Genomic DNA, 14422 nt, shown 5'->3' with positions numbered 1-14422 from the left:
GGTACTCCCGTACTCGCAGAACGCAAATCACAGAGGGTCCGAACCAAAACAAAAGTCACTGCCATCAAGTCGATCTCAGCCCATAATGACCCCATAGGACAGGGTCCAAGTGCTCCAGGGCATTGCCAAGACTGTCCCTCTTCACCAGCGAGGAAAGCCTCGTCTTTCCGCCGAGGAGCGGCTGGAGGTTTCCAACTGCCGACTTCGTAGTGAGCAGGCCGACTTGTAACCACGCATCCAGCAAGGCTCCCGCGCAGAAGAGAGATGAAGCCAAATGTTCCTAGGAGAAGAGGAAGCGACATATGCCTTCTGGATCTTTTCCAGTCGATGCTACAGTGTGCTTAATTTAACTCTTTGGGTAAGTTTCTCCACGTCAAGGTTGTAAACGGAAAGCTGTAAGCGTGAAGTTCAGATCACTCCCTTTTTGTACTCTCAGTCCATTTCATTAACTATGAATACGTCAAAGCAAGTATACCTTCCCCGACGCCTGCCCCCACTCTGCGCTCCTTTCTACCAGAAGCGAGCATTGCCTTAAACGCACTCTGGTGAAATCATTACTTAACTTTTCTGTCGTAGTGTAAATTGTGAGCTGCCTAGAGACAAGGACTGTTCATGATTTCGCTTTATATCCTAACACAAAGCCCATCACAGAGCGCCATCCTCCACCACAACCCACTGTCCTCCAGTCTTCTCTGCCTCAGAGTCCGGCGGTATTTCTGAAACTGTCAACGTTTATGGGATTAAACGGATTCCTCTTTCTTCTGGGGAGTGGCGGATGGGTTTGAACCACTGACCGGGAGGTTAGCCACCCAGAAATCTAACCCAGAGAGGAAGTAGATATTTGTGGAGTGCATGAATTAATGGAGGAAGGAAGGAAGAGAGGAAGGACTAAAGAAAAAGAAGAAGAAAAAGAAAAGGGAAAGGGAAGAAACTTAGAAGCAAATTTTGATTTTTGGAGAGTATTTTGAATAAAATCTCTCTCCAGCACCAGTGATGGAAAGATGAAACAAACAAACAACCCCACAGCCTACCTGCCTCACTGCCGCTGAATCAATGCCACCTCACAGCGGCTCCAGAGCACAGCGTCGAATGGGCCCTGTGAGTTTCCGAGACTCACTCTTCAAGGGAGTAGAAACTCCTGTGTCGTTCTCACATGGAGCACCTAGTAGTTTTGAACAGCTAACCCAGCAGTTAGTAGCCCAGTGCATAACCACTATTCAACCAGAGCTAAAAAGAACTATTATAATAATTTAAAATAAAGAAGCATTAAGAAAATACACTACCTCAGGCCCTTAGTATGCATTAAGTTGTCATTTCTACATGATTTTTTATGTTATTACAAAGACCCTTTATTCCAACTAAACAACTTAAAGACCTTCATAAATAAGAAAGGGCAATAATGCCCCCCAGAGGCCAAACACAGGGAACTTGAGAAACCAACCAAATCAAGCCAAATTCACAGCCAAGTCCACTCTGACTGAGAGAGACTCGCCCCATTCTACAGCATAGAACTTCGCCTATGCGTTTCTGATTCCGCGAAATCTTCCAGGAGTGGACAAGACCACTGTGCTCCTACAAAGTAGTTAGTGGGGTCAAACTGCTGACCTCGGAGTTAGCAGCGCAACGTATCCACAACGTTTATTTCATTTGGCGGAGAACTCAGGCTGACCCCTAAGGGAATGACCAAGACAAAGGACAAGCCGTACAGGAAAGGCAATTTGAATATTCAGGGAAGAGGGTCGGAAATAAGCAGTAAGCATGGAAATATTGTCATTTTCACCCTGCTTTTTTACTTCAAGGCACTTATTGCCGCTTAGTGAGTCACAACAGACAGTCTCAGTTATGTGCCATTGAGAAGTGATCTGAAAGCTATAGAAACCTGCACTAAACAAACGGACATAATACATGTGGAATATGTCGGACAGTTATACTATTTAATTTTAATGGGATTTAATGGCATTTACGTGTAATGGAAATTCAGTAAGTAAAATGTCTTGACTAAAGCTCATCCCACAAGGAAACCTGGGTCTTCTGTCGCTGAACCCTTAGAATCTACCACAGCACCTGCCACAAAGTAGGTGACCAACAAAAATGTTCCCCGAGTAAATGGACGTGTTCTCCATTTCATTAAAATGAAACCAAAAAACTGCAGCTCATTCCATCTGCTTCGTTGACAAGTAAAATGCTTCAGCTGACTAATGTGCACCTGTGACTTCTTGATTGGGACACTTTATGCTGAGCCTTCTGTTCTCAGCATTATTGTTTATTATGCTTTCCTTAGTAGGAGGTTAAATACAGCAAAAGAGCATGATCAGTAATTAGCCTTGGAAATAAGAGTAAACCCAAGCACAATTTAGTGCTTACTAACAGCCCATGATGAAGACAGGAATCATCAAAAAAAAAGTAAGCCATTAGGTTGAGAGTGTAATTGTCAAAAGAGACACTATCTCCCCCTCTGATGGGCGTTAGTCAACCAATGGACTGCAGCCGCGACATTCCTGCTCGGAGGCTGTTCCAGTGTTTCACTGTCTCACCTCTCTGCCCAGGCTTTGCTCCTTTTAGCTCGGCAGATGACTTAACCTTTATCTCACTCAGGAATTAGAGCTTGCCCAGAACTTCCTCACCCCCTCGCTGTGCTCCCCACAATGCTGAGTGTGTTCGTCTCCCATGCCCCATGTTGTTCCAGAGGAAGGCCATCCTCCTGCTACATCATCACAAAAAGAAACAAAGCTCTCATGCCCTTTCATCCCCAATTCTATCTTTGTTTGTTGGGTTTTCTCTTTGACCCTTTCCCTAACTATGCCTAGGCCTTTGCCATCCTTGAAAAGGTTCTATGAGCTAGTTCTCTCCTCGTTATCTTCCCAGACTTGTTCCAGAGAAGCAGACATGGCAAACCCTTCTACTCCTTCTGCTAATCTCTCATTTCATCGACTCCCAGAGTTTTAGACACCATGCTACAGACCTATAATGGTAAATATTGCCGAGGGCTTTCAAATTAGTCAGACCAGAGGACTGCAGTTGTATTTACACATATGTTTGAATATCCTAAATGCCACTGAATTACATACTTTGAGGAAATGAGTGATGGGAGTTGAATAATATCACAACAAGTTGTTTTTATTTTTTGAAAAAATGATAATAGTTTCTGTAAGATATTGTGGAGAGAAACTGAATGATGGTGACTACTTGCTGAGATAAAGAAGGCCAGAGAAGCAACAGCTTTGGTAGGAATGGAACAAACCAGGAATTCTGTTTGGAAGATGTATAAGTCAAATTGCTTCTTGGACTTTGTTGTGGATTGAATTGTGTCTCCCAAAATATAGGCTATAAACCTGAATCCTCCTCTAATCGTACTTTGAATGGATTGTCTTTGTTGTGGTAATGACATAGGTTTGCGAACACACGGAGAAAGAAGCACAAGTTAGGAGAAAATTGATGCCAAGTCACGTGAGTTAGGAATTAAAATAGAGACAATAACCTTCTCACAGAGCTTAGAGAGAAATCCTTTCTCTCGTGCCAGACTCTGGACAGCCTTGCAAAGAATGGGAATTCCAGAACACTGCATTGTGCTAAAGCAGAACCTGTAAATGGGTCAAAAGTCAGGGGATAGTGCATAGTTTAAAATCAGGAAAGGTGTGTGTCAGGGCTGAATCCTCTCACCGGACTTTTCCAAGGTGTATGCTGAGCAAACAATCAGACAAGATGGGGTCCATAAAGCAGAAAGCAGCATCAGCATTGGTGAAAGGCTATTAAGAGGCTGTGCTGTGAAGGTGATGCATGGCCAGAGTGCTCCTCAGAAGTGAGGATGGGAATTTCAGAGCACTTACGTAGGAATTTTATAACGTAACCACGTTGCACATTCTGTACATCGTCCAAGGCGTAGTTGTCCAAACAAAATCAGGAGGATGGTGCAGTCTAAAATCAGGAAAGGGGTACGTCAGAATGGTATACTTTCACCTTATTTACTCAGTCTGGATGTTGATAAATACGTGAGAAGCTGGACTATATGAAGAAGAAAAATTGTCGTGAGGGTTGTAGGAAGGCTCATCAACCACGTGCTCTCTGCAGATCACAGTGTAGCTTGGGGAACCTACAGGACTTGAAGGAGCACTTAGTGAAAAAGATCACAGCCACCATCAGTATGGATGACCACTCAATGTCACGAGAACAGAACCCTCCCAACTGGACCAACGCAGAAGTGGAGAAAAGATGGAACTTGTCCAGGATTTCATTTCCCTGGGGTCCACAGTCAGTGTCCACAGAAGCAGCCCTTAATCTATGGGCTGCAATGACCTCTTTAAAGTGTCAAACAATAACGATGTCCTTTGAGGACTCAGGCGCATCTGGCCCAGCCATGACATGCTGAATGCCTCGTTTGCATGTGGAAGCTGGACAAGGGATAAAAGGACCAAAGAAGAGTTCATGCCTTTTACTTAATTGTGTTGGCAAAGAGTGGGGAGTCCATCACGACCTGTTGGAGGAAACACCACTAGGAATGCTTTTTCGAATTTCTTCTAGGCAGAAGTATAGCTAGGAAGGTTCTTAGAAGTACTTCGTCTGATATACTGTGAACATGTTATCAGGAGAGACCAGGAAAAGATCATCAGCTGGTAAATTAGAGGGCCAGCAGAAGTCAGAAGGAGGCTCAGTGAGGTGACCCAGGGTGAGGTAGTTAGTTTATTGTGCCAACCTGGCCGATAAACACATGTGGGATTACTTGAAGAGCAGAGGGATAAATGGCTCAGTGAGCCTCGCTTTTCTAGTTCTCGGGTCCCTTGCTTTCTGATGGTTGGACCAGGGTGCAGCTGCCTTAGCAGTTCCCTGCTTCAGCTGGCAAGGGAGACATCCTGCAAGACATCCCCAAGGAGAAGCCACATGGACCTACCCTGACACAGCCCTGGGTGCTGAAGCACCCGTGTGGAGATCCCTGTCAGCGCTGAGATGTTTACACATTCACTGATTCAGCTTTCCTCCTGCAGTCGGCATCGTTGTGTCTGCTTTGTGAAATGGAGGAGGACTTTGTGGACTGGTGTTGGACATATGGGTTAATGGGTTAATGTTGGACTTGTGGGCTTGGGCAGCACTGGATTGGGATGTTTTCTTGATGCGCACTTAACCTATATATAAAACTCTCTCTTATACATGAGTTTCTGTAGATTTGTTTTTCTAAAGTACCCAGACTAATACACAGGGGCTGTAGCAGGGGGGTCAGATGTGGCGACTGTTGTCACGATGGCGCAGGACCGGGCTGCTGTACATAGGGTCACTGTGAGTTTGAGCTAATAGATGGTACCCCGCATTGTTGCAGGGTTGTACATCTCGTAGTGTGACCATACACATCCCTTTGGCTTGTGAACATCTCAGTGACATCACATAGCCTAGCCATGCTGCGCACACTTCAGCCATGTTTGGCGTTGTCTTTCCCATCGACCCAAATCAAAGGTGTCTACTATCTAGAGAGCAGCCCTGATCTCGTCCGGTAACCCCCAGTGACTGGTGGTTTCAGTGTGAAGATGTAGTCTTGTGTTTTTACAACAATGAGATCGATCGGACGGTGGTTCTCCTTTGAGAGTAGATGTATCTCACTCAGTGAAGTGTTGTGGGTGTCCTTAGCATTTAATTCTCCCTTGAACAGTGTCCGGAAAATGAAAAGGTTGGCTTTCTAGAATCATTCTCTCAAACAGCCAAGAGAGCATGCTGTCAAAAACCAAGCATGAAATCCATGTTTGCAAATTCGCTTATATATACGAGGATTCAGACAGAGAGAGGCAGGTGGAAACGTGAGGCGTGCCTGTGGTTCTCGCATGGCTGGGCAGCTGCAGTTTCTCTGGTCTGGCAGAAGGCTGCAGCTGAACCTCTTCCTGTGGGGTTCACACGAGCTTTTCGAAAGCTTCCTGCTCACATTCTGACCACGACAGAAGAAATATGTAGGCCGGTCTCTTGCAACACCTTTCTCAGTTGCTCAGCTTCTGGCAACCCACCCACAACCTATTTCTGCTGACTTTTTGCACCTTTACGTGGCCCTGTTGGACAAACGGAGTCCCTGGGTGGTGTAAGCAGCGAATGCTCTCAGGCCATAACTGACACACTATCCCTAGTGGCCTAGTAGTTAGTTATACATCGGGCTGCTCACCACAAGGTCAGTAGTTCGAAGCCACCAGCCAGCTCCGCCGAAGAAAGACAGGGCTTTCTACCCTGGTAGTGAGTTACAGGCTCAGAAACTCACAGGGGCACGCCTATCTTATCCTGTAGGATCACCATAGGTCAACTTGATGGCAGTGCGTGTGGATGTGTGAAGCCAGGACCAATTTCCCTCCAATGATTCAGTGGTTAAAAAGAATGAAAGAAAGCAACTTCTAACACAACTGTTTCTCAGAGAGAACACATTGGAATTCTAGGCCCAGTTCCCTTCTGAAGATGTAATATCTGGAATAATTGCGCCCTCTTGTGGTAACGTCCAAGTCCTGCAGGTTGGAGACTGGGCCTGTCTTGCTTTCTTATCATTTCTCACCTACATTTACATCCTCGAGAGCGTGTTGCATCTGTTATTCCTTCTCCCCCTACTTTTAATGATAGGAGTGTTCTAGATGACTTCATTTAAGTCACTCTACCTCAAGTGATTTTTCCCAGGGAAAACATTTTGTCTAAAATTAATTTAAACATGACCTTGGCATCAGGTCAATGATGGTGACTGTTTGTTTGCATGAGATTGACCTTGAGAACACGCTGGAGAAAGATGAACCTACCTGACCCTCTAAGGACATAATAAGAGCCTCAGACACTCTACGGAGCATTGGCACGAGTAAGACTGCACCAATGCCAGTGGGGCTTGGGTACTTCAAAGCTATTAGATACATCGAGAGTTATCTCATTACTGCTGGTACCTTAGAACATTAAAAACCAGAGGACAACGGGGCCGGGCCCAAACCAAGCTATGCTGGCCCCCCTCCCCAGAAGAAGGAAATACAGAGGACAACACTGGAGATAGAGCCTGGAAGAGTGGCAGGTCTGTCCAGACCACCTGGGAGCAGTGAAATAAGAGGGAGGAAGGGAGGGAGAGAAAGAGAGAGAGAGAGAATGAGCACCACATCATGGCCCACCAAACCCCAGGGATGAGAGCCCTACTCAAAGCAGCCAGTGCACAGAGAGGACCTTAGGGCTGGCCCCACCATGAGACACAACGTTCCCTCACTGACCCATAGCTCTGAGGGGCAGCACTGGAGACACAGTGCAGAAAGTGTTCCCAGTCTGCCCCACACACAGGGGAGTAAAATGTGAAGTGGTGCAACTGGGCAGCAAGGGGAGTAAAGTAACCAAGTCCCCGAGGAATCCTGAAAATAGACTTCTGACTTGGGGGACAGGGTTTGGCACCTCATTAGACTTGATCAGAAAATATACTTAAGGATCAGCAGACAGACCTGGAATTATCTATTGTTTTTGTTTTGTTTTTCTCTTGTTCTGTTTGTTTATTTGTTTTTCTTTTTTCTTTCACCCTATGTCTATCTATATAAGATAGACAGGACAAAAAATACTGAGGAGAAAACTACTGGACTGGCAGTTCTGGGAGGACATGAGAGAGGAGGGGTGGAAAGGGGGAGTGGAGAGCCAACAAACGCAGAGATAGGGAACAACAAGAGATCTAAAATGGATGATGAAGAGGGCCTATAATGCCAGGTGGGGCTTGATCAAGAACAATGTATCCAAGAGGAAATTCTGAGAGCCGAATGGAAGGTGAGTATGATAATGGGATAGGAGGATGGTGGAAGGAAATAAGAGGCAAAAGCTATTTAGAGAGGCATGTACATATGTAAATATATTCATTTATAATGAAAGGGATAATGGCCAATGTACATATATTTATATGACAAGTATTAAGATAGCAGACAAACTGTGGGCCTCTACTCAGGCCTCCCTTAACACAGGAGCACTGTGTTCTGATAACCTGGCACTCTTTGTTGCTCACCTTCCCAACAGGATTCCTAAGACAAAATGGGTGCATGCATAGCAAATGTGGTGAAGAGAGCAGATAGTGCAGGGCTATCAAAAGATACAGCATCTGGGGTCTTAGAGGCTTGAAGTCAAACAAGCAGCCATCTAGCAGGGAAGCAAGTAAGACCACGTGGAAAAGCATACCAGTCTGTGCGATCATGAGGTGTCAACAGGATCAGGCATCAAATGATCCAAAACAAACAACTATATTGATGTGAAAGAGAGGGGTTGGAGTGGAGACCCAAAGCCCATCTGTAGCTAATTGGATACCACCCACCCCCCCTCTGCCAGAAGTGGTATAAGGAAAGGATGATTCAACAAAGGTGTAGTATAGCACTGATGAATCACACATCTTCCTCTAGTTCCTGAATACTTCCTCTCCTCCACTACCATGACCTAGTTCTAACTTACAAATCGGGCTAGACCAGAGAATGCACATTGGTACATATAAGAGCTCTTGACACATGGAATTCAGGAAAGATAAACCCCTTAGGAACAGTAATGGGAGTAGCAATATCATGGGGTTAGGGGCAGGGGGAAGCGTGAGAAAGGGGGTACCCATCACAAGATTGGATAGAAAGCTCCCCTGCCCCAAGAGGGCAAATAAAAGAAATGTGGGTGAAGGGAGACAATGGACAGTATAAGATATGAAATAACAATAACAATGTACAATTGATCAAGGATACATGAGAGTTAGGGGGTGGGGAGGGAGGGGAAAAAAGAGGAGCTTATACCAAGGGCTTAAGTAGAAAATGTTTCGGAAATGAAGATGGTAACATATGTGCAAATATGCTTGACATAGACCTGTAAGAGCCCTCAAAAATGATTTTTTTAAAAACATTAAAAACCAATTCATCCTTTGTTTTCATTAACTTTGTAATTAGAGTTGGGGGGGTTTGAGATTATTATAAATTAACATGTAGTAGTAAAATAGCATAGAGAGATTCTGGGTACTCTATTGTTTTTCCCAATTAGGTAACTTGAAATTTTGTGTTACATTCTACTAGCCAGAATAATAATGTTGACCAGTAAAGACATGGGCTACTTTCAGCGCTATGAGCACCCTTCATGTTATCCTGTTATAGCCACGGCTACTGGCTTCCTAGCCTCATCCACTCATTGACTCTTGACAAGTCTGTCCTTTCCCAATGTTATCACACACAAAAGGATCTTCAGGTCTCTAACCTTTTGAGATTGACTTTTTCTTTCAGCATAAAAAACTCTGGTGTTTCATCTAGAGTGTGTTGTGCATGTCAATTGTTTCTTTTATTGCTGAGCAGTATCCCATAATACAGCTGTACCACTGTTTCACTATTTGCCGATGGAACGACATCTGGGTTATTTCCAGTTTTAGGCAATGAGAAATAAGCTGCTGTAACATTTGGATTCAATCATGTTATTTTTTTTTAAACATTTTATTAGGGGCTCATACAACTGTTATCGCAATCCATACACACATCAATTGTGTAAAGCACATTTGTACATCATTCTCAAAACATTTTCTCTCCACTTAAACCCCCGACATTAGGTCCTCATTTTTCCCCTCCCTCCCCGCTCCCCCCTCCCTCATGAGCCCTTGATAGTTTATAAATGGGAATTTTGTCATATCTTGCCCTGTCCGACGTCTCCCTTCACCCACTTTTCGGTTGTCTGTCCCCCAGGGAGGAGGTCACATATAGTTCCTTGTAATCGGTTCCCTCTTTCCTACCCATTCTCCCTTTACCCTCCCTGTTTCGCCACTCACACCACTGGTCCTGTAGGGCTCATCCGCCCTGGATTTTCAGTTCCTATCTGTACATCCTCTGGTCTAGCCAGACTTGCAAGGTCGAATTCGAGTCATGGTAGTGGGAGCAGGGAGGAAACATTTAGGAACTAGAGGAAAATTGTATTTCTCATCATTGTTACATCGCACCCTAACTGGCTCATCTCCTCCCTGAGACCCCTCTGCAAGGGGATCTCCAGTGGCCTACTAATGGGCTTTGGATCTCCACTCCGCACTCCCCCCATCATTCACTATGGTAAGATTTTTTGTTCTGATGATGCCTTATACCTGATCCCTTCGACACCTCGTGGTTGCATAGGCTGGTGTGCTTCTTCCATGTGGGCTTTGTTGCTACTGAGCTTGATGGCAGCTTGATTATCTTCAAGCCTTTAAGACCCCAGATGCTATACTTTTTGATAACCGGGCACCATCAGCTTTCTTCGCCACATTTGCTTATGCACCCATTTGTCTTCAGTGATTCCTTCGACACCTCGTGATCACACAGGTTGATATGTTCAATCATGTTTTTATGTAAACATGAGCTTTCATTTCTCTGGTATAAGTGCCTAAGAATGAAATGGCTGGATTTTATGGTGATTTGTTTAATTTTTTTAAGAAAGAACCTGACTGTCCACTTTAGAAGGATAAGTCAAACTCTACTGCTATTAGGTTTCCTGCTGATACACGCACAGGTTTATTCCCAGCAAAATATGTTTAAACATGTCACTGAATTCCGTGGATGGCGGTAGACACATGCTCTCAGAATACACTTGCCTTTGTCTCTTTATGGTGACTTCAAAAGAAAAAAGATGCTAAAAATATTACTCAAAAATCACTTAAAGTGCTGATAGGTCCATCAGTCTTTTACGCTTTAAGCATGATCAAAGCTAATAAAAATTGATTTACAGAATGAATTATAACCAGGATGTGTCTTGAGTTTATCATCACAATCCAGGAAAAAAAGGTCTGATCCAAACAGTGGCTTCTCGGGGAGCGGGGGTTATTCAGCCAGTTCCTTCAAAGCTGAGCGATCAGCACAGAAAATGATGTGGAATGTGTTTTGAGGTTCCAAAGGGAAAGCCTTGGTAGGTTTTCCTGAGACTCAGGATGATCTTAGGGCCTTATTAGGAAGAAACTGTAAGGAAACTGAAAACTTCAGTAGGTGAGAAGATGAAGATCAGGAAAGTTGTGTCAAGGAACTTTTATACACCCTTACACTATAGCTGCTCATTCTTCAGGAAGAGAGGGGGCTGTCTGAGGATAATTCCATTGAAAAACGTACCCAGCCAGCTACCCCGCGATTCTAGCCCCTTCACAGTTCTGTTGATGTGCTTCCCAGAACTAAAATGGCATTCACAGAGATGATGATGTACACCCCTTCAGGATGCCAAAACTTCCATGTGACCCAGATCAAAGGGCGCAAAGTTCTCTGAGGAACAGTTAAAACCCACAGCCATCTAGCGAAGTCCAGCAGAGAGTGATCCTAAAAGCCAGGTTAGAATTGCTCCATAGGGTTTCTGATTCTGTAAATCTTTATGAGAGTAGACAGCCTCATCTTTTTCCTGTGGAGCACTTTGTGGGTTTGAGCCACCTACCTTGTGGTTAGCAGTCTAGCGCACACCCCACTGTGAGAGGGTTAGAGATATGAAAACACCACCTTTGGAAGTATAGACTTATATGGGGACTATGTTAGGAAATAATATCTTTACAGTTTTATGTTTTTGATAGATAAAGCTTTCTATGATTTTGTAGTGTATACTCTGTCTTATTCTCATACACTCTACCAACAATATAATCCAATTTTTCTATCCTTGTTGGCATTTGATGTTTCCACTACTTTTTAATTCACTATTTAACTCTTTTCAGCCTCATTCTATCTTTTTTTCTTCTCCTATTAGAATGATGTCACCATGTGTTTTATGATTTTTACAATTTATTATTACTTAACCTCATGAGCCCTGGTTGCATAGTGGTTATGGACTGGTTGCTAATCACAAGGTTAGCAGTTTGAAACCACCAGCCACCCCTTAAGAGAAGGATGACATAATCTGTGAAGAGTTACAATCCCAGAAACCCACACAGGCAGGTCTACCCTGACCTATAGGAGTGCTGAGTCCGCATTGACTCAACAGCAGTGAATGAGGTTTGTGTTTTCCTTCTCCTGTGCCTTAACTTCATTCATTGGGTTGTGGTTGTTATGTCAGCCTGTTTTCTCACAAATGCTCAGGTTCAGTAATCTTCCATTTTTCAATATTCCGCTGTACTGATTTTTTCTTCTCCATTCAACTTTTGAGGCTAAACATTAAGTCTTTTGTTTGGATCATTGTATTTTTGAGCTCTAACATTCTATCAGTGTTTGTTCAAGAATGCTTTTTCATTTAATTTTGGTTTTGATGCTTGAGTCCAGATAGCATAGCGGGTTGTTACTACTAGTGGTTTGAAACCACCAGCCACTTCGCTGGAGAAAGATGAAGCTTTCTACTCCTGTAATGCTTCGTAGTCTTAGAAACCCACAAGGCGGTTCATCCTTTCCTTGAGAGGGGCTATTGACAGCCATCAGAACTGACTCCAAGGCAGTGTGTAGTTTGGGGTTGGTTTTAAAATCATTTGTTGGATAATTCTACCATTTCTGTTTTCTTAGTGTTCATGTCTATCAATTGTCAGTTTTTTTCAGTTTGAGGTCTTTCTGATTCTTGGTGTTTGAGTTATTTTTAGAGTTAAGCCTAGGCCTGTCGACAGTATGGGACTCTGTACTCTACTCACACATTTTGTTCAGCTGACTTCCTTGGATACCATTTCAACAGAGGAACGTGGGTACCTGCCCAGTGGGATTAGAAATCCAGTTACCTGCTCAGCCTCCACTAGGAGTGAAGGGTTTCTTTATTACTTCTAGGCAACTGTGGGAGTCCCAAGTAACTACGATACCTCCCTGGCTCAGAGGCATGTGTGTTTCTCATTAGTACACCTCATGTGTGAGACTGGACCATGGCGACAGTCTGAACTCTTTACAATGCTTCTTTTGAAAGAACCCCAAGGAGAAAGGGGGGAATCCTCAGCACTGTCAAGCAGGTGTGGAAGCATGGTCTCTCCACACGGCTTGCTCTGACCCTGTGGAGGTGAGTTTCTTACTACAATCTGACAACCATAAAAGCCGTGCTTTCCTTCCTGGCCTTCTCTGAAACCATCCTGCTGGTAGGAAAATGGTTGTGGTGTCTCAGTAGAGCCTGGTGACGGTTTACGTCTCGGCTCCCCACTCAACCTTTGTTTTTGTAGTTGGGAGTGGGCTCACAGAGCTTTCGTGAGGTTTGACCGGAGTAGAATAGTTATTATCGAAAAGCTTTCTCTATTTCTAGCATATTCATTTTCTGCTCTTTAATCTAGACAGAGTAAGCATTTATTTGAACTTTTTATGGTCAGCATTCACTGACATTGGCCCTTTCTGGATTACCAGCTTGTTCAGCCACCACTTGTTGGTCAGTTTGTTGGACAGCGATGACGTGCGTTGCGGTGATGCAGGAAGGTAGGTCACTGGTATTTCAAATAGCAACAGGGCTATCCAAAATGAACAGGTTTCATTATGGCTTGCTGAATAATAAAAGATTGCAAATAAGAAATAAGCTGCATACTTTTGAGGAATTAGCCACTAAAATTTTTACCAATAGCTGTGGAACATTGTCAGAGACTAAAAACATCATGAATAGAAACAGGACAGAAGGCACTCACAATATGACTGAGAAAGAACTGCCTTCTCATAGTAGAGTCCACCGTGATGACGTAGATAGACAAAAGCATGCAGCTCCTTCATAGACTGATGGTCAAGAATAAAAATGAAAAAAAAAATCAAATATCTATTAAAATTGGAAAATAGAAGGTATAAAGCATGAAACTATAAAAATTGAAAGTCGTAACAAATTAAATGAACCACATAAAGATCAACATCATAGCAATTAATGAGCTGAACTGGACTGCCATAGGCCATCGTGAATGAGACTATTGTTGGGTTTACTAGGCTAGGAATCACACTTCAAGAGGGATGGCGTTGCTTTCATAGTTAAAAAGTACATTTCAAAATCTATTTTTAAGTAGAATTCCATCTCTAAAATGATAATATCTATCCCCTGTACAAGAAATCCACGTAATAAACTATTATTCAAATTTTTACATCAACCTCTAAAACTAGTGATGTAGAAATTGAAGGATTTTACCAGATTCTTCAGTTAGAAATTGATCGAATATGTAACCAAGGTGTACTGATTATTATTGGTGATTGGAATCAAAAATAGGAAACAAAGAAGGAAGAGTAATGGCCTTAGTGTGAGAAACAAGGCTGGAGATTGCTTGATAGAATCTTTCAAGACCAATAACTTTATCGCAAGTATCTTTTTGCAACAACACAGAAGGTGGGAATACAGGTGGAATTCTTCAGAAGGAATGCACAGAAATCGAATTGATAACATCTGGGGAGAGAGATGATGGAGAAGCTCAATGTTAGCCTCTAAAACAAGGCCAGGGTCCAATTGTGGAACAAACTTCACTGGCTCATCTGTAAATAGAAGTTGAAGTTGAAGAAGATGAAGACAAGAACAGAAGAACAAAATACGAACTTAAGTCTATCGCATCGGAATTTCAAGAACATTTAAAGAACAGATTTGATGCACTAAACACTAATGA

General features: G+C 43.4%; 1 pseudogene; it reads left to right on the top strand.

The window, feature by feature from the left end:
* The first annotated feature begins 13243 nt into the window (after positions 1-13243).
* Positions 13244-14422, top strand: part of LOC101649593 — a 25692-nt pseudogene continuing 24513 nt past the window's right edge.

This window comes from Echinops telfairi, unplaced genomic scaffold (assembly GCF_000313985.2).
Source record: "Echinops telfairi isolate 266 unplaced genomic scaffold, ASM31398v2 ScPeMD7_7468;HRSCAF=8506_0, whole genome shotgun sequence".
Taxonomy (NCBI): domain Eukaryota; kingdom Metazoa; phylum Chordata; class Mammalia; order Afrosoricida; family Tenrecidae; genus Echinops; species Echinops telfairi.
The sequence above is the reverse complement of the archived record's forward strand: the minus strand, read 5'-3'. Positions and strand labels throughout refer to the sequence as shown.